The sequence below is a fragment of the Vombatus ursinus genome, unplaced genomic scaffold (genome assembly GCF_900497805.2).
Source record: "Vombatus ursinus unplaced genomic scaffold, bare-nosed wombat genome assembly UNPS02014847.1, whole genome shotgun sequence".
Classification (NCBI taxonomy): Eukaryota; Metazoa; Chordata; class Mammalia; order Diprotodontia; family Vombatidae; genus Vombatus; species Vombatus ursinus.
Genome location: NW_020954625.1, coordinates 8,641,156 through 8,665,024, shown reverse-complemented (window position 1 = coordinate 8,665,024; position 23,869 = coordinate 8,641,156). Strand labels below are relative to the sequence as shown.

The following is a 23,869-nucleotide window of genomic DNA, read 5'->3' as shown; positions in this document are numbered from 1 at the left end:
CTCTTTTCAGTCCTTTTGTTGTTGACTGCTACTATTTTTCCATTGAAATAAACTATGACCCCCTCCATGCCTTAATCGATTGCTTTTATAGAGTTGATTTATTCAATATTAGTATTTATATGGTGGTGTAAGTTCTTCAAAGGACCTTACAAATGTCACTTCAAACAGACATCTTTCCTCTCTTTCAGTGAGTTTATTGAGTAGGGGGCTGACGTGGGCAGACCTACACTTTAGGAAGAGCAATTTGGCAGCTGAGTGAAGGATGGGCTAGAGTGAAGAGAGAACTGAGACAGGGAAATCAATGAGCAGGCTATTGCAATAGATCAGTGAAAGGTGATTAGGGACTGTAGCAGGGGGGTGGCAGTATCAGAGGAGAAAAGAGGGCATATACAAGAGACATTAAACATTTTAAGTGAAAATCTTTATATAAGAATAGCATAGAAACAGCCATTGGTCATTCATTGATCTTTTCAAGTTTTTCTCTTTCCTATCCTCCTCCAACATAAACCAACATATTTTAAGGCCACAGATATCATTATTTTTCTCTTCCAAATGTCATGCGCATATATAACTTATCATGTGATTTAAAGCAGGCCAACTCTCATTTATGAACCTTAGGCTCCTTATCTGACAAATCTTAGATGACATTTTACATGTTTCCAGATTTAGATTCTAAGATTGCAAGAGTACATGGCTCTATGACATGATCTCTAATGTACCCTGATCAGTCTTATGTGGTCATGTTTACAGGACACTAGTAAATGTAATGTGGCTTTGTGGTGGATAGAGCTGGCCTTAGAATCAGGATGCCCGAGGTTCAAGAAATATCTCTGAAATTCATGAGTTGTGTGGCCCTGGGCAAATCACTTAATCTCACAGTGTCCCCTGGAAATTCACTAAGATCATAAGGCCCAAAGCAGGTGATATTCATCATTAATATAAGAGTGTCTCATTTGTTATCTCCTACAATGATGAAATCTTAGGCTCTTCTCCCTGTCCCCATAAACAAAAAGGCTTCCAACTCTAAAGAAAAAAAAATGAAGCAAATGGGCACTGATAATATGTCTATCATAAATATGATTGCATTGGGAAAATTTTACTATGTTAATACGAAGTTGTAAATATTTATAATTTTCTTTATTTTATATCAGTTTGTAAGAGATAAAGTTACAGAGACAAATCATATAGTATCCAAAAATAAATAATCAAGACAGGCAGAAACAACCACTTTTCAGTCTAAAAAAAATTATTAAATTTATACATGAAAATGTCAGATGTCTCTTTAGCAAAAATAATTTAGAGAAATTGTATCATAGTTAGTCTTTGTTGTGGGACTTCGATATTGTTTGATGTGCAACTTTTTCAAATATTTATGAAATAAGAAAATAAACATTTTCTTCCTTTTGAAATGATATTATTATTCACATATGTTTATATTTACATGTATAGGCATGATATAAACATAAAACATAATATATGTGTATATGTGATAAAATAATTAAGTATTTGAACAGAAACGTAATACTTTCAATATGGGTAGGTGCTCACTTATATATAGCAGAATGCAATCCGTTCTTATGTGACTCAAGTCCATATCATCCCATAAATCTGATGCAGAGAATTCACTTAACAACCTGAGAATTTTTGTCAAGCTTTCCTGGTAGTTCATGGATACCAAAGGGAAACACTCAATGTGCCCACATTTCACCCCTGCTATCTGACCCACCCTCCTTCTTCCTTGACCATACATCTCTCTGATGCCATTTTGGATAACAGTATCATAGCTTACAGCAGGAAGGGAATTTGCCTTTTTGCAGATGAGGAACTCAAATTCCATGAAGTCTAAAGGCTTTCTCGAAGGTCACTTGGGTAGTTCAAATAAGAGGCAGGATTAAGATGTGGGTTCTTTTGCTCCAGAGTCTATACTCATTTCACTAAACTAAAGATGTATGTAAACACGCAGCTGGTGGCAGAGTGGACAGAGCACTGGTCCTGGTATCAGGAAGATCTGAGTTCAAATCCAGTCTCAGAAACCCATTAGTTGTATGATCCTTGGCAAATGACTTTATTCTGTCTGTCTCAGTTTCCTCACCTGTAAATTGGGAATAAGCATAACATCTACTTCCCAAGTTTGTCAGGATAAATATATTATATTTATAAAGCACTTTGCAAACTTCAAAATGCTGGATAAATATTAGTTTGTCTATTATTTGTAATAATATTACCATCATTATTGTTATTGTTTTAAGCATGTGAGCATAGATGAGGAATGATTTTTTATAGAAATACAGCAACCAGATGCAAAATTCAATATTTTCCACATCTGGTTGTACTCCATGGTTACAGATCAAGGATTATCCCAATTCCTTATGAACAAACATTTCAAAAGTTCAATGGAAAGACACAAGGTGGGTATAAGGAGGCTACAACTTTAGAAGTTGCAAAAAGAAAAAAAAGTCTTTGGTGTAAACATTAATGGTCAGAAAAGAAGGTAGATTAGTACTTTATCAGGAGTGAATGATAACATTTGAACAACAGAGAACTCAAAGTCCGTAAAATCCTAAGAGAATTGGACAAGGGACACAACAGCTTCAGTTATTGCTCTATGGGGAATTTACATAAGGATATAGACAACAATAGTGCAGAAAGAAAAGGTAAGGATGATTTGTCACCTACACCAGGGGAAGGATGACTCATATTAACGAAATCACAAACCATTTAACCTATCTGACCATTGACCAATATCTTAAATAGCATGATTTTCTCAGAGGATGCAATGAACAGGAACAAGCCTTTTATTAAAGTGGGAACAATTTTGAATTGGAGAACCAATTGGATTTCTGTTGCATGATATACGTGTGTGTGTATATATACGTGTATGTATGTATATATGTATGTATGTAGAAATGTAAAAGTATCTGTACATACATAAATATGCACATACATATACACGCCATACACATATGGATATATACAAATATATGTGTAATACATATATAAATAGTTATATATATATATGTGTGTATGTGTATATGTGTGTGTGTATATATATAATGTGTGTCATATCCAAGTGGTTCTCTAGCTTAAAATTATTCATATATAAACAATGATATAATTAGTGAAAGGAGTTTTATAAAAATGGGGATTAGACTATTTTTCAAAGATAAAAACTAATGAGGTTGGGCGAAAGAGATACTAAGGGGAGAAAGGAAAGGAAAAGTCTAGAGAACTAGCAAGCTAAACAAAAGAAGTTACATTATTCTTATGATTTGCAAGGTTATTATGTCCCACATCTATGGCAGGTGGCGAGGCAAGGGGAGGACAGTGAAGATAAAAAAGAAGATTGGAATGTAGCTTTCAATTTTTAGTGCCTTAAATCTAAACATGGAAAACTGTTCAAATAAAATTTGCTGTATTTGTTTTCTTTAAAGACAGAATCTACCCCGTGGTCAATAAGATGTTAAATATATTTTGTTACATATTTGCCTAGAAATAGATTAATTAGTCTATTTCCTCCACTTTAATCCTATTTACATGTGAGATCATGGTATAAATGTGACCCTTGTTTTGCAACATAGTACTATAGTTCTAGAACTAGAAAAAATTCAAGGGGTCATCTAGTCTTTCATATTATAGATGAGTAAACTGAGGCTCAGAGACATTAAGTGACATGCAATTTCATCCAGGTGGCAAGAGTCTAAAGTGAAATTTGAGCTTAAGTCTTCCCGACTCCAAGTCCTTCAAGTTGTTGACTTTCTCATGTAGCTGTTTCCAGAGATACAAAGTAATAACCTGACATAAAGATTATACACACACACACACACACACACGTGTATGTGTGTGTGTTACTGCATCCTGATAAATGATTTATTATTAGAAAAAATAACTAATAAATTTGGGTTAAATTCTCTTCTACATATAACAATTTATTTTGAACAGGTAATTTTTAAAACAAAATTGTTTTAGTCATTTCAAGGGAAAATGACTTCATTGATGGAAAATGTTTGTTTCCTTCCTTCCTTCCTTCCTTCGTTCCTTCCTTCCTTCGTTCCTTCCTTCCTTCCTTCCTTCCTTCCATCTTTTCTTTCTTTCTTTCTTTTTTCTTTCTCCTTCCTTCCTTCCTTCCTTCCTTCCTTCCTCCCTTCCTTCCTCCCTTCCTTCCTTCCTTCCTTCCTTCCTTCCTTCCTCCCTTCCTTCCTTCCTTTCTTCTTTCCTCCCTTCCTTAACATTGTTGTAGCCTTAATCCCTAACACATGGTAGCTACTTTCTACCAAACCAGACAGCCTTCTTACCCTGGAATTTTACTTGGTTTATGTGGCCATCTCACCTTCTAAGATGACTCTGCCCATATAACCACTTTCCTGGATAAATCAGCTTCTCCTGGCATCTCCATTTTAAGAAAGGGCCTAGGCCAGTTGGGCTCAGTCCTTTCCTCAAAGAACTTTGTTCCTAGCTTTCTGCACCATGGCACAACACCTTTCTTCCTCTGGGACTTTATCACTGTAGATTTCTCATCCTGAAAGATAACTCTGGTCCATTGACTCCCTTCCTCTCAGATAGGTCAGATCCTCCTAGAACTTCCATTTTTAAAGAAAGTACCCAGGTCAGACATTCCCACCCACTCTTCATTCATCACTGAGGTCCATTTATGAATCTCTGGACTGCTTTCTTCATTTGGGTCTTCCCTAAAGGCAGGGTCCTCTCCTGCCTTTTAATTTTATTTGTAGTCTTCTTTTATTAGAGAGTAAATTCTATAGGGCAGAGATTATCTTTTTTTTGTATTTATATTATTAGTACTTAGCATTGTACTATGCACTGATTAAATACTTGTTGTTGACTTGAATCTTGTTGATTGATTGAAAATGGATAATTTGTTTGACTGACCTTGGACTCGTGATTTCATTGATAGAGGAAAATCTTAATGAAGCAGTTTCCTCTATTAATGTAGACCATCACTTTCTCTGCAACTGTATAGTCTTAGAGACTTACCTGGAGCACTGAGAAGTGAAATGACCTGTTCAGGATCACACAGCCAATACGTGTTAGAGGAGAGATTTAAACTGAGATTGTTCCGGCCTGGGTTGGTCCTGCATCTACTATTCTGTGCTGATTCTCTCAATAACTTAATAATTTCGTGCATATAAATTAAGTATTTTAGGAGGGATTATCAGAGTCTAGCTTTGGTAGGTTATGTGAACACTAAACTCATTAATTTGTGTATTCATTCTATTATTTATGGTACACTTAATGAAATGTAATGGGCTATAAATGGTGGGGTGGTGAGATAGAGGGTCAAAATGGATGCAGTTGATTTACTGGAGGAACTTAGAGTCTCACAGGGGTTATAGGACAGTTTGTTGGATATTAAAATGTCAACTAGATTCTGATGAGTGCATGATCATAGCTGGAAGGGACATAATAGGGCATCTAGTCTAGCCATTACCCCCTCATTTTACAGATGATGTAAGTAAGGTTCAAAAGGCTTAGTCAGTTGCCCAAAATAACACAAACAGTAATTTTAGAGGGAGTCTAGAGGCAATATTTTAATACAATTTCTTTTCCATTAATACTAGTGCTTATTTCAATATAATAGGATAAATGAGTTTAAGATCAGATGACAGATTATTTCCAACCCACTGGGCATGCCAAAAATGTTTTTCTTGGAGCATCTATTACTTGATCTGGGGCCTATCAAGTGGTTAGGGTGTTAATAAATAGTTAAAATAAGAAAAAAAAAGATGAATGGGTAAAATAATTTTAGATGTTAAGAAGTTTGCATACTTCTTGAAAACAAAGGAAGCTGTTGAGAAATGAAGGCTTAGACTAGGAAAGCGTCTATGTTAATGGAGAAAATAGGAGGTTTGAGAGATTTTGTGCACATAGATACAAAGATGATAATTTATTTGCTATGGTGGATAAGGGAGAATAAAGAGTTTAAGATAACTCCAAAGTTGTAAATCTGGGCATCTGAAAAGATGATCATATACTTGCTAGGAATAAGAAAATTAGGAGCAGAAATGGGACTGGGTGGAAAGATAACAAGTTCTATTTTTGTAATGTAACCAACATGCAAATGGGATATTCATACAAAGATATTCAGCCAGCAGTTAGAGATATGGAATAGGAAGCTCACAAGGGAGATAAGGCATGAGTGTGTGTATTTATATATGTGTATATATATACACATATACATACATACATACATATATACATACATATATATACTGAATATTCATAGAGAAAATCATTGAACCCACTCAGTAAGAAATGTCACCAATGACATATTTTATTAATTAATTGAAAAGTGTATACTGTGTCTGCTCATTGTTATCTTTCACCACCTAGAATAGGATTGTTTAGGCCTCAGTCATGTAAGGAAATTGTCCACTGAAATGTGAAGAGGTTTTGATCTGTGTGGGTAGATAGAGTATAGGCTGAAAAGAAAAATACCTGTTTTACAGTCATAAAGCAAATTATGCTTGCTATTCAAATAAATGTTGCAGTTTACAAATATAAAGAAAGAAAACTACAAGCTATGTTCAAGGTTCTTTTCTCTTCAGGTACCTCAAATATATCACTAAATGAAGGCTGCTTCTTTTTCAGGTCTGGAATTGAATCCAGGCTCTGCCGCCCACTATATGTGAAACCGCGGGCAAAACTGTAACCTCTTTGGCCTTGATTTCTTCATCTATATAATGGGATGGATCCTAAGGCCTCTAAGCCCCCTTCAAGGTCTATATATGTGATCCTATTATCTATAAATTGAGGAGGTTAGAATAGATTTGTCCATTCTTTCTCGTAGCTCTAAATCCCATAATCCAAAGGAATTGACTATTTACCTTACCATCTGCTCATAGGGGGAAAAAATCTCAAAATCATTTAATAAACATTTACTGAGTAAATACCATATGGGAAGCACTAAGCTAGGCCCTGTGGGAAATAAAATATAAGTAAATCAATCTCTGGGTGCTTCCAAATTTGATCACAATAATTTATCATGCAACCATAGGGCTTTAGAATAAGCTCTTTTTCCTTAAAATCTGGCACCACTCTGGCACAATGTCCACTAAAGGTAGAGAATGAAACTGTTTAGGACAGTATTGACCTCACTTTCTCTTAAATGACAAATCTCAAACACAATTGACAACAAAGGGATGTGTGCCTTGCTAAGAAATCATAGGCTCTAAATTAAATTGTTCAACAGATTCCTGTTGCAATGACAGACATTTTGATACTCTACAAATTTAGAAAGATGAACATTCAAGTAATTTAACGATAACAAAGAAGTACATTTTCCTGTTGAAAATAGGTTCAGGACAGCTATATCAAAAGATTCTAAGAATAAGATTAACATAAGTGGTTAATTGAAACTGAAATTTTCTTCTCAAAGATTTGGATAATATATTCAAAGCAGCTCTCATGTAAAGAAATTGGCTTATACCATGTTTAGTGTTCTGAGTTTTAAGTCAGTAGTCATGGGATCTGAGTTTCAGAGTGGGAAGGGAACTGAAAGCTCACTCAGATTAACCTCACTAGGTAACAGATGAAGAAATTGTAGCATAGAGAGTTTAAGTGATTCAATCTGGTGTAAATGGCTGTGGAATTTCTCTCTGCTTCCAGCTTCTGGTTTCAGCCAAAGTCCTTTGTCATACTACTATCTCTTCCTCATGAGAACAGTAGACTCCACCATCCTTTTTTTCTTTAAAACCAGCATTTTTGTCTGTTTGCTTGTTTGTTTCTTTTGTTTATTTGTTTGTTTATTTTAACAGCTTGCACTGAGCAACACCACCACTGAGGGGGTAAATGGGTAAATCTGAGGTTTGAAACCAAGTCATTTGTCTTCCAACTCAGTCTTCTACTCACTGTACCATGTTTCCACAGAAACTTTAAGCAAACATTTTCTTTCTTACACATTAGTTCTACTACTCTGGGCAAGTCCACGTATCCAATCAATATGTCTGTCAGGAAATTCCCTAAACTCATCTATTTAGTTGTAGATGGTCGTGATATGAGTTTATTGAGATAGTCCATGACATTTATTAAATCACTGATTTTTTGTATATCTGCACATGTATTATTGGAGTACAACCCTTTCAGTGTGGGTTCTCTGAAAGAATTTTACCGTACTCGAACACAAGGTTACTATAGTCATTTAGTGCTACAAATTATATGTCCGTTCTAGTATCCCTTTGAAGGTATTCTGTGAGTTACATGAACTAAAACTAAATCTCAAGAGCTTGTATTTTATATGATTATCTCAGTCAGATTTTTTTTTAATTTAAATACAAAGACATTTAATAAAATGGGATAAGAAAAGCAAAAATAAAACATTTCCCCTATACAATCAGAGCACACACTCCCACAAATACAAAAAAAAAAAACCTATCAATAGGAAAAGTGTCAGAACACATGTCAAAAGTGGTAACAGAAAGCCCATGTGTCCTGCATGAAAGACAATAAATATAGAGAACCCATGTAAGTGGGGTACACGTAGAGAAGAGCGATTCACACTGACTATGCCGTAAGGGCACTGATAACACCAGGGCTGCTTTCCATTGCACCCCATTGGAGACATAATCTGTACTTGTTATTTCCCTGCTGTAGATGTTTTCTGTGCAGTACAATGCAGTGATGGATGCTGCCCAACTGGATGTGGGGTCTCAAGAGAATGGCAAATGTCTAGTCTCTCTTAACTCCTCACCAGCATGGCCCCGTTGGAATCATGCATATGGAATTTATTCTTCCAGCTTCTAGTATCTGCTAAAATCTTTTATGATAATGATATGTCTTCCTCATGAGGAGAGTGAGCGCTACCATTCTCTTTTATTTCAAAGCAAGGGGTTTTTTATAGCTTTTTTTTTTTAATAAAAACAACCATCTCAGCTACAGACGATCAAAAGTACTTCTCTACGGGGAAGAATAAAACAAAAACAAAATAGTGGTTTCTACTTCATTTTAAAAGAATATTCTCATTTCCATTTTTTAATGTTTACTTCAAGGATGTTCATTTTTAGCAAGAGATTCTCTGTCTCATCGAATAAGTGCTTTAGACAGCGCTTCTTAAACTGTAGGTTGTGACCCAACAGTTTAAGAAGTGCTGAAGGGGTCACTAGTGGAAAAAAGTTTAACAAGCCCTTCGTCAAAACAATTACAGCAAGGAGATACAATTAATAGTAAAGCAACTGTCTCCTTTAGGTGCAAGTCTCCATATTTAGACTGAATATGCTGGTCTCTAGGCTTGGATCTCCATGCGTGACATCAATCTACCTCAAAGTAAAGATTCCCTATATGCCTTTTTTTTTTTAATATGGGGATCACACCTATGAAAGTTACTCGCTCAAAACCTGCAGTAAAACTGGTTGGCCAGTTTCATCAAGTTTCTCAAATCTAATTCTTTGCTGTTCTCCCATATGACTGAGTTCATATAGAAGAGGCATGGAGATGACTGAGGGGATAAGATCGTTGACTGAACTAACTGCTTGGATATATTCTCCACCTTTGATATGAAGATACATTCAAAGATATCCTAAAGAGATTTCCGTTTCAATCTTTTTTACATCTACTGAATGTACAAGACACTCTTCTATGTATTTTAAATGATAGAACATTTTTGAAAACATGGAATAGTTGTATTTTACCAAATGTTAAGTAATTACATGACAATTTTATATTAGGAGAAACAAATTATAGAGGGCATGATTTCATAGCAGTCACAAACGGAATGGTAAGCAGACAGACACGTTCATCTGTGAGACAACACTCATGGACAAAAAACAAACAAACAAACAAACTTACAATTCTGCTGAGCTAGTACAGTGCAGGTGCTAATCATTCCGATGACCCAATCTGTATGTCAGGCAACCAGACAAATAACATCAGTGTCCAGAATATAATAAACACTTAATAAATGCTTGCTGATTGTTGACTGTTAATGGGGTATATATTATCAATACTACTGGAAAATGATGTAGGTTAGGACAATGCTATATAAGACATATATGTTTTCATGATCTAAGATTATTAGAGTTATATTTTTGTTTTAAGGGAAGGTTTAGAGTATATGAGTTCTCAATTCTCTTTTTAAATTTAAAAATTTAAAGAAGATAATAATGGGCAGCTACATGACACAGCGGACAGAATGCCTGACCCTGGAAAGAGGAAGACTCATGTTCATAAGTTCAAACCTGGTCTCAGAGACTTACTAACTTTATGGACCTGGGCAAGTCACTTAGCTCTATTTGCCTCAGTTTACTCATCTGTAAAATTAAACGGAGGAGGAAATGTCATACCACTACAGTATCTTTGCCAAGAGAATCCCCAATGGGGTCATGAAGCAACTGAGACAATTGAAAAATGACTAAACAACAAAAAAGACAATAAGTCAAGGTTCTTTGATTTCTTTTGTGTGGGAATTGCTTCACTAAAAGAGAGTCCCCTGAGGTATGAATGTACATAAGCAAAATAAGACAGTATGTTGTCACAGGAAGAACAACGGAATTGAATTTAGAAGATTTAGATTTAGATTCCAGCTCCACTTATGGCAAGTCCTGTAAGAAAATAAAATGCTACAGGAAAAGAAGATGGAATAATCCAAAATGAGGCCCCTGGCCAGGAACAGAACTGTGGGACAAGTGAGACTTGAGGTGAGTTTTAAGAAAGCAAAATAATCAACTGAATGCAGGGAGTCTTCTAGACCGAAAGAATCATAAGGAAAGACATGAAGGCAGAAATTTTCCTAGTCACTCCAGGGGAAAAAAATTTTAGATGAATTTGGCTTGAGCAGAGACTGTGAATAAAGGTTAATTGGTAATAAGTTTGGTGTGGCGGCTCAGTGGAACACTCCAAAGCTTCCTGAATATCAGACCCAGCTAATATGGATCAGTGAAGTCTTTCAATCCCATGCCAAATTGACCACTTGGCCCAGGGATCAGTATTTCCATGGCAGCTTTAAAAATGGTGCTGAGAGAGGGTCTATGAGATGATATTTAGTTCTACTGCCTAGCAATAATGGAAGCATAGATTTACAAGGGAAAGCTTTTTTCTCCGCTCTCCGTCTTCTCAGTTTTGCAAGCTTCAAACAGAAATACTATCTTTCCCCATTATGGGCACCACAAAGGGTTACCACTTTAATCCATATTGAAGACAACAATGTCAGTGGAAATATAGTACTAAAAATTCTTTATTCAATTTCTGATCTTTCTGGGGTAAATGTACTACTTGAGCTAACATCTTCTGTACTCTCCAAAGCAGTCAAATACAATGCGTATCTTCCGTTTCTTGCATTTATTAGAAACTCATGACTTACTGCACCTCTCTGGTTGCTCCCTCCTTGATCTCTCCATGAGTTTCTTCAGTAAAACTCCCCATTTACTTCACATTTCTACTGTTTCAAACTTTAAGTCTTCCTAAATTTCTATTCCATGAATCACGTGCATTGTGGGATCACATTCAAGCCTTTTTCTCTGGAGACCAATTTCTCTTTGTTGCTTTGCAATAGCTATCATCCTTTGTTCACATCATTTGCCTAGACTTCCTCCTTCTCAACTGTATATTTTTACTTCATTAGGCCAATTCCTAAAAGGTTGCTTCATCTTCTTTCAAGAAAAAGTTGCAGAGGAAATGAACAAAATAAAAAAAAAATCTTCATAATATCTATTGAGTTGTCAGATATAGTATTAAGTGATATTTTTAGACATGAGTCAGTTTTTCACCAAGTCCATGGGATTGTCAACCCATGAAACATTTGAACAAAGTTAACCTTCTTTGAAAGACTCATCCTATGAGACTTGGGATCCCCTCACTACTTACCTCCCTTCCCCAGCTACATTTGTATGTACCTAAAGGAAATATGATTTGGTCAATATCGTGAGATATTCCCACCAACTAAAATCACAACCCATCTTACTAAGTATGCACTTCCATAGGAGCTGCTGGACAAATACAGAAATTATATACCTTGACTTGCCCAGGAAAGCAGAGGTGGTAAGTGTGAGATGTAGGAATTTTGCCCAGGTCTTCATATATCACAGCCCCTCTTAACAACTAACTTGTCTGAATCCTACTGTCCTTCAAGACTAAATCAAGGATCACCTTCTCCATCCAATATTCCCTAATCTCCTACTACTTAATTCAAAATGGACTTTCTCTTCTCTGAACCCATTCACTAATTAACCTACCCCTAATGATTTTACATTTAAGACAGGCTAACTTATGCATGTCCTGACTCCCCAATCTAAATATAAGTTGCTTGTAGGCAGAGATCATGTTTCATTTATTTTTAATATCTTACAATTAATATTGTTTTATCATTAATAAATCAATTTTATTGTACTGTGTTACAGAAATGCTTGTTTTGTTCCATGAAAAATTAAATACTATGAAAACTGTCATGCTTCTACTATTTTGTGATTGAATAGTGCATTTCTTTCATTGTCTTTGAACTCTACAATATCCTTGTGAGGTAGAGACTATAAGTATGGATATTATTTTTCTCTTTTTCTAGAGGAGTAAAGTAAAGCTTAAAGTGGTAAGCAAATATAGCATGTATTTATACTCTCAAAGTCCACTTGCCAATGAGAATAGGTACCAGGAGAAGAAACTCCAGAATTTATAATTACTTGTGTTGTGGGAAATTAACTTGCTAGTGAGAGTGGGAGTAAGGCTACAGACCTCTGACTTCATGGAATACAGAGATAATGTACATGAAGCACCTCCAAAACTTTAAAAGCACTCTATATACTATATCATATTGTCTATCACTTTTTCACATAACCACAACAATATATTTCTTAGCTCCTTAAACCAGTATTTGTTAAGTGAATGCTCTACCAGCCACTATGCTGAGTGGTGGGGATGAAAAGAAAGGCAAAAACCTCAGTCCCTACCTTAAAGCACCTCACAGTCTAAAGGACAGGAAGTGAGTAGTGTGAGACGACATGTAAATAACTATGTAGGAACAAGACATATACAGGATGAATTGGGGGGAATATCAGGAAGGGAGTACTAAGATTAAGGAGGACTGGGAAAGGTTTCTTACAGAAGGTGGAATTTTAGCTGAGACTAGAAGAAAGGCTGGGAAGCCAGGAAGAAGGGATGAGGAGGGAAAGTTCCAGAAATGGGATAGCCACTGAAAGTGTTTAGAGACTTCAGATGGAGTGTTTTGTTGGTGGAAGAGTCTGGAGTCCAGTGTCACTGGATTATAGAGGACCTGGCAGGGGAAGGAGGAGTAAGGAGTGAGAAGGCTAGAAAGGTTGGAAGGGGGTTACTTCTAAAGGGCTTTGTAAAACAAATAGAATATCTTATATTTGATTCTGGAGATAATAAGGAAGCTTTTTGAATGGGGGGGGAGTGCTATGGTTAGATCTTTTGATAAGGAAGACTGATGACAACTGAGCAGAGGAGGAATTAGATTTCATCATGAAAGCCTTGTGAGGGAGATGGTGAAAGTCTTATTATCCTTATTTTACAGAAGAAGAGAATAAGGGTGGTAGATAGTATATGACTGGCATATGGTCAAGGTGCCCCTAAGTCTGGGAGCCATGATTTCAACCCAATTGTGCTTTTGAGATCCATGCTCATGCACCTACACATGTGCTCACAAATGAGTCTATCCATCCTCGAATATATTTGTCAGAAACTGCTTGCTCTTTCTCTGGCAGATGACTAGAAAAAGTTAGGGAAGGACAAATATACAAATAAGCAAAATGATTCTGTGCCTCAAGAGGGAGTGGAAGAGTTGAGGAATAGGAATAATCCTCTTTGGGCATCCTGAGTTTATGATTAATCTTAATAAAAGAAAAACATGTGAGGCATTAAGTGGACATCCCAGTATCTTTCAAAAAGTAGGCCTCAAAATGAACTTGAACGGTTCCCAAACAGCAACAAGGTAAAAAAGCAGCAATGTGCCCCAACAGAGTGGGTGAATTGCCCCAGCTAGTTCATATTCGCATCATTTGTAAGATGTCATTTGGTCTATGCTGCCCAAATGAATTCGGATGTAATACCAGGGGAAAAGTGCTCATTTGTTAGCATCCAAACAGAAATGGCTCATGGAGACCTCAAACTTGGGGAAAAATAAAAGAAGCACAAATCCCATCTCATTCCCAATGCCCCACCACCAACATTACTGACCACCAACACCATTAAAAATAAACCTTAGTGATGTCTTCCTATCTGGTTTAATTAGGCTCTTTCAAAACTACTTCAGGATTGGGGGTAAACAGAGGAGGAGACACACATATGCTATTTGACACAACTACAATAGTATGTCCAAAATGAAGGTGATTTCACTAGGAAAGGATGCTATGGGAATCAATGCAATGGGATCTCTGAATAGAGACCCATTTTTTTGACACCGTCACACTAACAGTGTATTTACTGATAATTCTGCCACAAAATGTCTTTCCAATACATCAGAAGTCTGGCTTTGTCCCTAGACCTTCTTTCATCTGACTGACTCCTAATCTGACTGATGGGGAACCTCGCCCCTTACCCAACACTCTCCAGAGAGGTGGAACATTTTGGAAAAATCCAATTTAGAAAAATTAACAAGGTGCTGCAACCCCTGGTTACCTTCTGTGCTCACATAGAGCCAAAACATGGCCAAAGCTTGACAGGGGGCTTCTCTCCTACTTTTATTAAAAGCATAAGTAACTACCACTATTTCTCTCCTCTCCCTGGAACTCCATTAGCTGGAAAGCAGCAATCATTTTTTTTTACCCTAACCTTATCTCATGCTAAAGCTGAGGTTGGCCATTTCAAAGCTGCAAGCCATGAGTTTAAAGTGGGAGCTGGATGCATGACACATTTCCCCACAAAAAGTATAAGAGTAAAATCAGAAGAGGGAGGGAGATAACAGAATAAGCATTTACCATGTACCATACTATGTGACAAGTGCTGTGTAAGTTTACAAATATTATCTCAGGCAAAGGAACCTACCTGGGAGAACACTTAACTAATGACCTTAGATATGTCTCTTAACCTCCCTCATCCCAGTTTCCTTATGTGTAAAAATAAGAGAGGTTTCACTAGTTGGTGTCTAAGGTCCATTTCAACTCTAGTTTTAAGATTTTCTGATTTAGCTTCTGCATTGCTTAGAAATGTGTTACTGCAGCAAACCCCCCAACAACAACAAAAAAAATAATAAACCACTTTCAGGAACCCTTGGAGGCAAGATGCATAAGCTTTTTGTCCATTCAGAAGCAGGTGAGTCAGCCTCTAGTTTGCATTTCAGAAGCATTTTGGATGTCCCAGGAAATCCTTTTGTATTTATTATCTTTCAGCTGAAAAATGTAGTCATTCAAAAGCATAGAAAAGGAAGTGTACCATGCCACATTTTAGGAAGCATTCTGATTAACTGAGAATCCAAAAGGGAGAACCAGGAATGGAGAAAGTGAACCTTGAGATCATGTTATCAGAAGCTCAGCTGATTGAAAGGTAGCTGTTTAGCTCACCTAGAGAAGACAGCGCTTGTAAGAATAACAATTATTTTCAAATATTTGAGGAATAATAAATATTTTCAAATATTCAAAATGTCCAATATTAGGAAAAGTGGAATTAAATTTATTTTAGTTGCCCCCAGGGATAGAACCAAGGGGTTCTAAGAGCAGAGTTGCACAGAGAAAAAGTGAGGTTTGATGTCAGGCAAAAGTCATAAACTTGAATATCTTCCCATTATTCTCTATGGTTGATTATTCAATAGGTATTTGAAAAGGGCAAGATCTATAATCCCGTAGGACTTGGCATCAAAGAGAGAATAGTGTATTTTCTTGTCTTAGAGGGCTCCTGTAATGTGTCTTTCCAGTAAGTGCCCTCATTGTTGTTTACCCAATTGTAGTAAAACTAGCCTACTCTATCAGCAATGGAAACAAGTTTGTCCTCACTCTGCCTATAGAAACTGAGAATAACTTCCCACTGTCTAAATCATCTATGCTGCCTATTAGTTGGTCTGCAAATATGCCATGCTGTATCTATTAATTCAGGGTATTTACACTGGTAGTTTCCCATGCATGGAATGTACTTCCTCTTCCCAGCCACCTTTTGGAATCCCTGGCATGTTTGAAGGCATAGCTCAAGCAAAGCAGAGTTAAGATGGTAGAGTAGTAGTGAGAAGTACAACCCAACTCTCCACCATAATTCTTCCGCAAAGATCTAGAAAAGATCCTAAACCAAGTCCTAATCAAGAAATCCAAAGGAAAAAAAAAAGCACAGTAAGTCATATTTTTCAAGCCTCTGTCATCATAGGAGACAAACAGCTAGGTCTACAAATACTGGAGATGGGAACACATCAGGACTGCTCCATGCAAAGAATTTCAGTGCAGCAGGTGAAAGAGGACTGAGGCTGTGAGACAGGGGCAGAAGAGATCCCAGAACCAGAAAAATGACTTGACCTTGTACACCATGAGGAATAGGCACCTTTCAGGAAACTGATGCATAAACAAACAAATAAATAAATGAAAGAATGAATTAATGAAAAAATACACCAAATAGTAAATAGTCAAAGCATATGGACAGATGAGAAATGTTCAAAAAATGAAACTTACATTATAAATAGTTATACTGAAAATAATTCCCTTATTTAATAATAATTACAGAAATAGAAATTGAAATAATTCAGAGGTTCTACCTCACATCACTTCGATTGATAAGATTGACAAAGAAAGAAAAGGATAAATTCTGGAGGGGCTCTGGGATAACAGGTATGTATCAATGCACTGTTGGTTGAGCTATGAACTGGCACATCCTTTATGGAAAATAATTTAGATCAATATCCACCAAAAGCTAACTGTTAACATTCTTTGTTCCAATAATACCACTACTAGATCTATGCCACAAAGAGATAAAATAATTATAGCAACTTTGTGGTGGCAAAAAAAATTGGAAACTAAGAGGATAGTTAACACTTGAGTAATGGTTAAACAAGTTATGGCACATGAATGTGATGGAATTCCGTGACTTTTCAGTTGTTTCACCATGTCTGACTCTTTGTGACCCTGTTTGGAGTTTTCTTGGCAAAGATATTAGAGTATCTCTAGATCATTCTACAGATGAAGAAACTGAGGCAAACAGGGATAAGTGACTTGTCCAGGGTGACACAGCTAGTAAGTATTTGAGGTAGGATTTGAACTGAGGTCTTCCTGACTCCATCCTTGGTACTCTGTCCACTGCATCACCTAGCTGCTCCTGTGTGATGGAAAACCACTGTGCTAAAAGAAATGATGAAGGAGATAGCTTCAGAGAAGCCCAGGAAGATTTGTATGAACTGATAGCTGAAGAAATAATTTATATGAGAACAAGTTAGCAAAAACAAAGAACTTGGAAAGACTTATGAGCTCTTACCAACACAAAGCCAAACAAAATTATAAAAGATTTATATAGAAATGTGCTAAGCAAGGAGAGGTTATAGAGTGCAAACTTGGGCAGGGTTTTTTGTTTGTTTGTGTTTATTTTTTGACACAATAATTGTGGTAATTGTTTTGCTTGACTATACATATTTGCAAGATTTTGTTTCTTCATTTTGGTTTTGGTTTATCATTGGGGATGGAATGGAAATGGAACAAGGGGAAAGAAGACCTTTGTTAATTGAAAAAAGCAATTTAAGAAAAGAAAAGGACATAATTCATACAACACTTCTTCATAAAGCCTTTCCTGATCTTCTCAGATGTCAGGATTACATCTTACCTTCCTTTTGCTCATCAAACACACACACACACACACACACACACACACACACACACACAGGTATGTATGTATACATGTACGTATGTATGTATGCATGTGTATATGTGCATATGTGTGTAACATTTTCCTTTTTCCTTTGTGTTGATTATATATATATAATCAATCATGTAATCAATTATTTTTGAACATGATTGATTATATATATTCATGTACAAAAAGAAAAGGGAAAATGAAGTAGCATGGGAAGGTGGAATTCCATTTTATCTTGTATCATGTTCACTGAAGGATACACACACACACACACACTCATACATATGTGTGTATATACATATATACTCACATACCCATATGCACACATATTATCAACATTGAAGGACATACATATATACATACAAACCTACATGCATATGTATGTGCACTTATGTATATATGTAATATATACCATACTATGTTATATATCATATATACACAACAAAGGAACATGAGGAGGTTGAATAATAATAATAATAATAAGGAAGAGGTTGAATCTGGGCATATATGTGTACACAAATATATATGTATATGTATATATATAAACACATATACCTATATACATAAAAACATACATACCCAAACCTATGTGAGGAAACTGTTGCATAGTGTATTGAGAGCCATCCTCAGAGCCAGGAAGACCTGAGTTCAAGCACCATTTCTCACTCATATTGACCATGTGACCTGGCAAATCACTTATCCCTCAGTGCTCTAGACACCTTGCTGACTTTCATTAACAGAACTGATATTTTTTTTTAACCTGCCATTTCCCACTACCAGTAAAACTACCAAGTTAGTCCTATCCCCCTATATTGCAGTGTGAATGTTGCCTCTTCCAATTGAATGTAAACTTCTGAAGGGCATGAATTTTTACTTTTGTCTTTGATTCACAATTATCACAATACTGGGCTTGTTAACTGATTTGATGAAAAACTTATAGACATATACACACACACAAATTTACTTATATGCATAAACAAATTTGGAAAGTCTGTCTCCAGAGGTCATGGGTTTGCCCTTGCTAGGGAACTTTAAGCAAAGGCTGGATGAGTAATTGTTGGAGGAAGGGAGAGAGGGATGGAGGGAAGGAGGGAGGAAGGAAGGAAAGAAGGAAGGAAGGAAGGAAGGAGGGAAGGACAGAGGAAAAAAAAGTTAGACATAGATAATTACCCCTCCTGCACCAGGAGATTTTCATTGAAATATTGGTTAGACAAGATGCCCTATAAGGTCCCCTTCAAATCTGCCATTCTATTTTTCTTTTTTTTTTTTTTTTTGAGGGCAGAGGAGTAAAGAAAATAGGTAATATAAAGCAGGATAAGCCAATATTCAATCACACACTGTTTAAAAAAATGATATTGCTACTCATTAAATATATGTGCGAATGTGGATATGATATGAAATCCCTCCAGACTTTTCTTTGTCCATTGTTTACTTTTTTTCCTCCTGTTACCATTACTCATTTATCTCAGCATGTGTGTCCCACATATATGTCTTTTATTAAATGTTTCCAACTGATTGGAGACAGAATAGATCTGATAATCCTAATTCAAACTGAGGTGCTGGCCCAAAAATGAATAGAGTATTCCTCTCAGAACTGTCTATATATCAAACTGACCAAAGAAAAAAAGGCAATGAAATCCATTTTGGTAAGAATTCTGTTCTTCCTTGGTCATTTTTAATACATAGACAGAATTGGGAGTAATAATAAATTCAGTTATTATTTTATACCTTTGTTGTATTAATTTTCCTGTACCAATTTCATGCATGCCTGAAGCATCAAGCACAACATAATTATACATCAGTTGTTTTGTTTTGTTTTTTAATGACCTCTGTTTACTTGACGGTGTCCCAGCCCAGTAGTCCAGGAGTACTAAGAATGCGTATCTAGATCATTCAATTCTGTTTGACTCTTCTTGACCCCATGGACCATAGCATGCCAATACTGTCCATGGGGTTTTCTTGGCAAGGATACTGGAGTGATTTGTCATTTCCTTCTCCAGGACATTAAGGGAAATAGAGGTTAAGTTAAGAGGTTAAGCCCAGGGTCACATGGCTAGTAAATATCAGAAACTGGATTTGAACTCAAGTCTTCCTGACTCCAAGCCTAGCACTCCATGCACTGAGCCACCTGCCTCAAGATTTGCATAATATTAATAATAATAATAATAGCAATAACAAACAACAATGATAATATACTCTATATTTGCATGACCACTTAAATATAAAGATTCAAGGAGATGTGTACTGTTGGGTTACTTACATTGCTACCTTCTGCAACTCTTTTTCTGGCCTTGAGGAACAAAATGTAAGCAACAAATCTAATTTCTCCCAAATGCTCAATTCTATCCGAACAACTTGACTACCAGATGGTCCAGCTATGTTAGGGGCTATGCAGTTTGATATTCAAGTAGATGAAAAGAGCTAAAGATTCTTTCTAATGACCCAGTAGTGGGGTTGGCAGAATCCACATGTCTATGAATATGACAATCAAGGTTAGGTCAGATAAGATTAATCACAAAGATTCGGAGAACTCCTTTAGGGCCAGAGGCTGCATTCATGGATATTCATCAGCCACTCCGGCTTTCTCTAGGTGAAAAGTCTGACCTAACTGCATGTAACAGTAGGAGAAGTCTTTGGAAAATTCAAAACGTATTCAACACTACCTTCAAGAATTACACACCTTAAGAGATCCATTTCTTCCAGTTTCCCTACTGCTGTTTGGAAAGAGATAATGCCTCTCCAAGGAGGGGTGGTGAAGGTTGGGATTATTTTCCCTTTTATCAGCAGAAACAGGACTATAGTGTGTGCAAATCCTGACACTGCTCTCAATAGGAAAATCTTTCCAGCATTTGGATTTTTAGAAAATGATGGAGTAGAGATACTAAGAGCCAGCTTTTTAAATGGAGCATTTCCCCAGTGGACATTTACAATTTTATGTGCAAGGTGGCAAGCAGAGCAGAAGCAAATTGATCAATTAGGTGAATTTATTTCTGTACTTGAATAGAAATGATAAGTTATATTAAAATTGGGAATTTAAATGATTTATATAATTTTGATGCTTTGCGAATACAAATATTTATTTATAAATAGGTTCTTATTGGTGTGATAAAATATTAGCGTGGAAGGTTGTGAGTAGTTGCCAATCCTGTCTCCCAACATGTTTTTAAAAAGCCAAGAGCCATCAATCTGCCTCTGAATGAATTTGACCAGAAGTACCCATGTCATTGTCCCTGAAGAGAATTCTATTAATTTTCTAAAAAAAAAAAAAAAAAAAAGGAGATCCTTGCAAAAAAGAGAGGAGAAATGATGACAATTCACTTGGGGGAAGAAATACTGGTTAATTCCACTCCTCCTTTGCATGTAGGTAAGTGAAAAAAAAAAGTATATGGAAGTGAATGTTGGTCATATCCAATCCATTTAAATCAGTATTGATCAAAATAAATGAGGAAGAAAGATAGAGTTGTATATTACATGTGTTGACCTGCAATCAATCATATTTGACTTTTCTATTGACTGATCAATAATATTCAATCAGCTGGGGTCCCCTAATAGAGAAATGTTCCTTCCTTAGGGCAACATTATAGATCAGAGTTCCCATGTTTCCTTCTTCCCCTGTAATTTCAAGAAAGCTTACAAAAATGTAGACTTTTATTCTTTTTTTTTTTCACTTTTGGGAAAAAAAAGAAAATTGCTTAACTCTGATAAGATCAAACAATTATGAGTCCAATTGTTTTCACTGTTTCTTTTAATTCATAGGGCAAATGGACCAAAAAATTATTTCTGGAAGGGACCTTGGAGTTCACCATATTCAAATCCCTTATTTAAAAGATAAGGAAAACTGCGGATCAGTGAGGTTACCAGAAATCTTCAAATGGTGATGGCAACAGGACCACAAATATATTTGCTCAATGAATGAGAGGGTGGGAAGATTAAATTTTTTCCCACCTGCCTTGGGATAGAAAATTTGGAAACGTGTCTGTAATAAAACTACAACTACCATTCACCCATTATAAACCAGAATTCTGTGCACCCCCCATTTGGTGTGGTGAAAGGTTTGAACCTGTCCACTATTACCCTACAGATTGGCCCTGTGCGGTAGCCATAATCTAAGCGTAAGCAGGGCAATTACAACAACAGAGGTGGCCCATTCTCCCAGCATTCCCACCTCTGCCACCCAGATCACCTCATATTTGAAAGTACATGCTCAATTTTTTTAAACTGATAGGTGTATATGATCAAAAGTTAGGAGACTTTTGGCCTAGAAAAGTAGATCTTGGGAATCAAAGAGGATGATATAAACCACAAGCTTATTTCCTTGGGAGAAGTTATATCAAGTCTTAAGGATCAAGCAGTCAATCACTAAATATTTGTGAGGTAGCTACTATGTGTGAGGAACTATGCTAAGTGCTGAGGATACAAAAAGAACAAAAGATAGTCTCTACTTTTAAGGAGCGTCATCTAATGGGGAAACATATATATATATATACACACACATATGTATATATGTATATATGTATATAGTATGTATACATGTATATAGTATGTATATATGTATGTAGTATGTATATATACACACACATATATATACATATATACATATATATATATGATAAATAGACCATTATTGAGAGGGAAGGTGCCAAAATTAAGAGTGGTTGAGAAAGGCTTCCTGTACAAAATGAAATTTTAGTTGAAACCTAAAGGAATATAGGGAAAGTCAGGAAGTAGAGATCAAGAGGGAGAGTATTCCAGTCATGGGGGACAGAAGGGATGCTATCAAAGCAAGATCAGCCATGTGCTAAGTGTCAGAGACAAGATTTGAATGCAGGTCCTCGGGCTCTGAGAAATAATTCAGCTCTTCTACCCCCATGCCACCTGTGGCTGTGACCAGGTTGGAAGGCTCCAGATGCAGCATTCAAAATGAACTCACTATTTTGACTGGGATAATAGAGAAAGCTTGGGTCATGAAAGCTGCCTTAGCAGTCACAAATGCAGGAAGAAATTCCGTAGTAAGTAGTATGTAAGAGGTACTGTAAACCACATTCACAGTTTAACGAAGCAGATTCATTATTTGGAAACAAGATCCTCATGAAGTTACTTGGTCAGAAATCCAAGTATGAAAGCATTTAAATAATGCTATTCTTAATAATCCCAATAATGTGTTCCAATGTGTCCAAATGCTGGAATAGTTTGATCATCATGATCATATTTGCATTGTGTTTACTTAAATATACAAATATCAGAGCTGCTGCCTTTGGAAGTACATATAAATCTGGAATATAATCATACTGGCCTGCTCACTGTTATGATGTTATATCTCCTGTCTTAGTGTTATTGCGCTGGACCACCTCTATTCCTGGAATCTGTCTCCTCCTGACCTACACTTTAAAATTTTTCTTTCAAATCATTTCGATTTTCTTTAAAGTCAACTTCTTTCAATGCTCAACTGAAATATCACCTCCTAATTGAGGCTTTTCCTATACTTTTCCTCTTCTACCAGTTTTTAAGGTGTTCACTCCCCCACAAAAGAAAAAGAAATAAAAATGTTTTGTATTCATTTTTCATACAGTCTGAATATATTTATATGTGCACATGTCATTTCTCTGATAGAATATAAGTTCTTCAAGAACAGGGACTATTTCATATTTCCCCCCCCCCGAGTCTAAAAAATTATATGGCATTTTGGGCACTTGAAAATGCCTATTGATGAATTGACTGATTAATTGATTTTTCAATGTACAAGTTGGAAAATATTTGCCTAGAGGATACAGGTAACTATCATTCTTTTCAGGGTTGTGTGGACAACCTGGAAGATTTGAAGTTTATTGTTATGTCATGCTGGAGATCCCTCCCATAATTTTCTCATTTTAATAAGACGCTAGACATGCACTTGCTTTTTAGAAAGGAGAATTTACAAAGGTAGTAAAGTAAAAACAATTGTCACAATACAGCGCCACCAAAAGTCTATGGTACACTCTCCCACAGTTATACAAAGACCAAGGGGTGAATATGTATAGGCAAAGGGTAAACATAGCTACTAGGTACTGATCATAGTGAATAAATGTTTATTAAGTATCTACTATGTGGCAGGCCTTGTGCTAAGTACTGGGGATGAAAGAAAGAAAGAAAGAAAGAAAGAAAGAAAGAAAGAAAGAAAGAA

At 36.2% G+C, this 23,869-nt stretch overlaps 1 protein-coding gene across 1 annotated transcript in view; it reads right to left on the bottom strand.

Annotated features, from left to right (window-relative positions):
* Positions 1-23,869, bottom strand: part of CTNNA3 (catenin alpha 3) — a 1,857,428-nt gene that overhangs the window by 115,944 nt on the left and 1,717,615 nt on the right. The gene's annotated exons all lie outside the window — the stretch shown is intronic.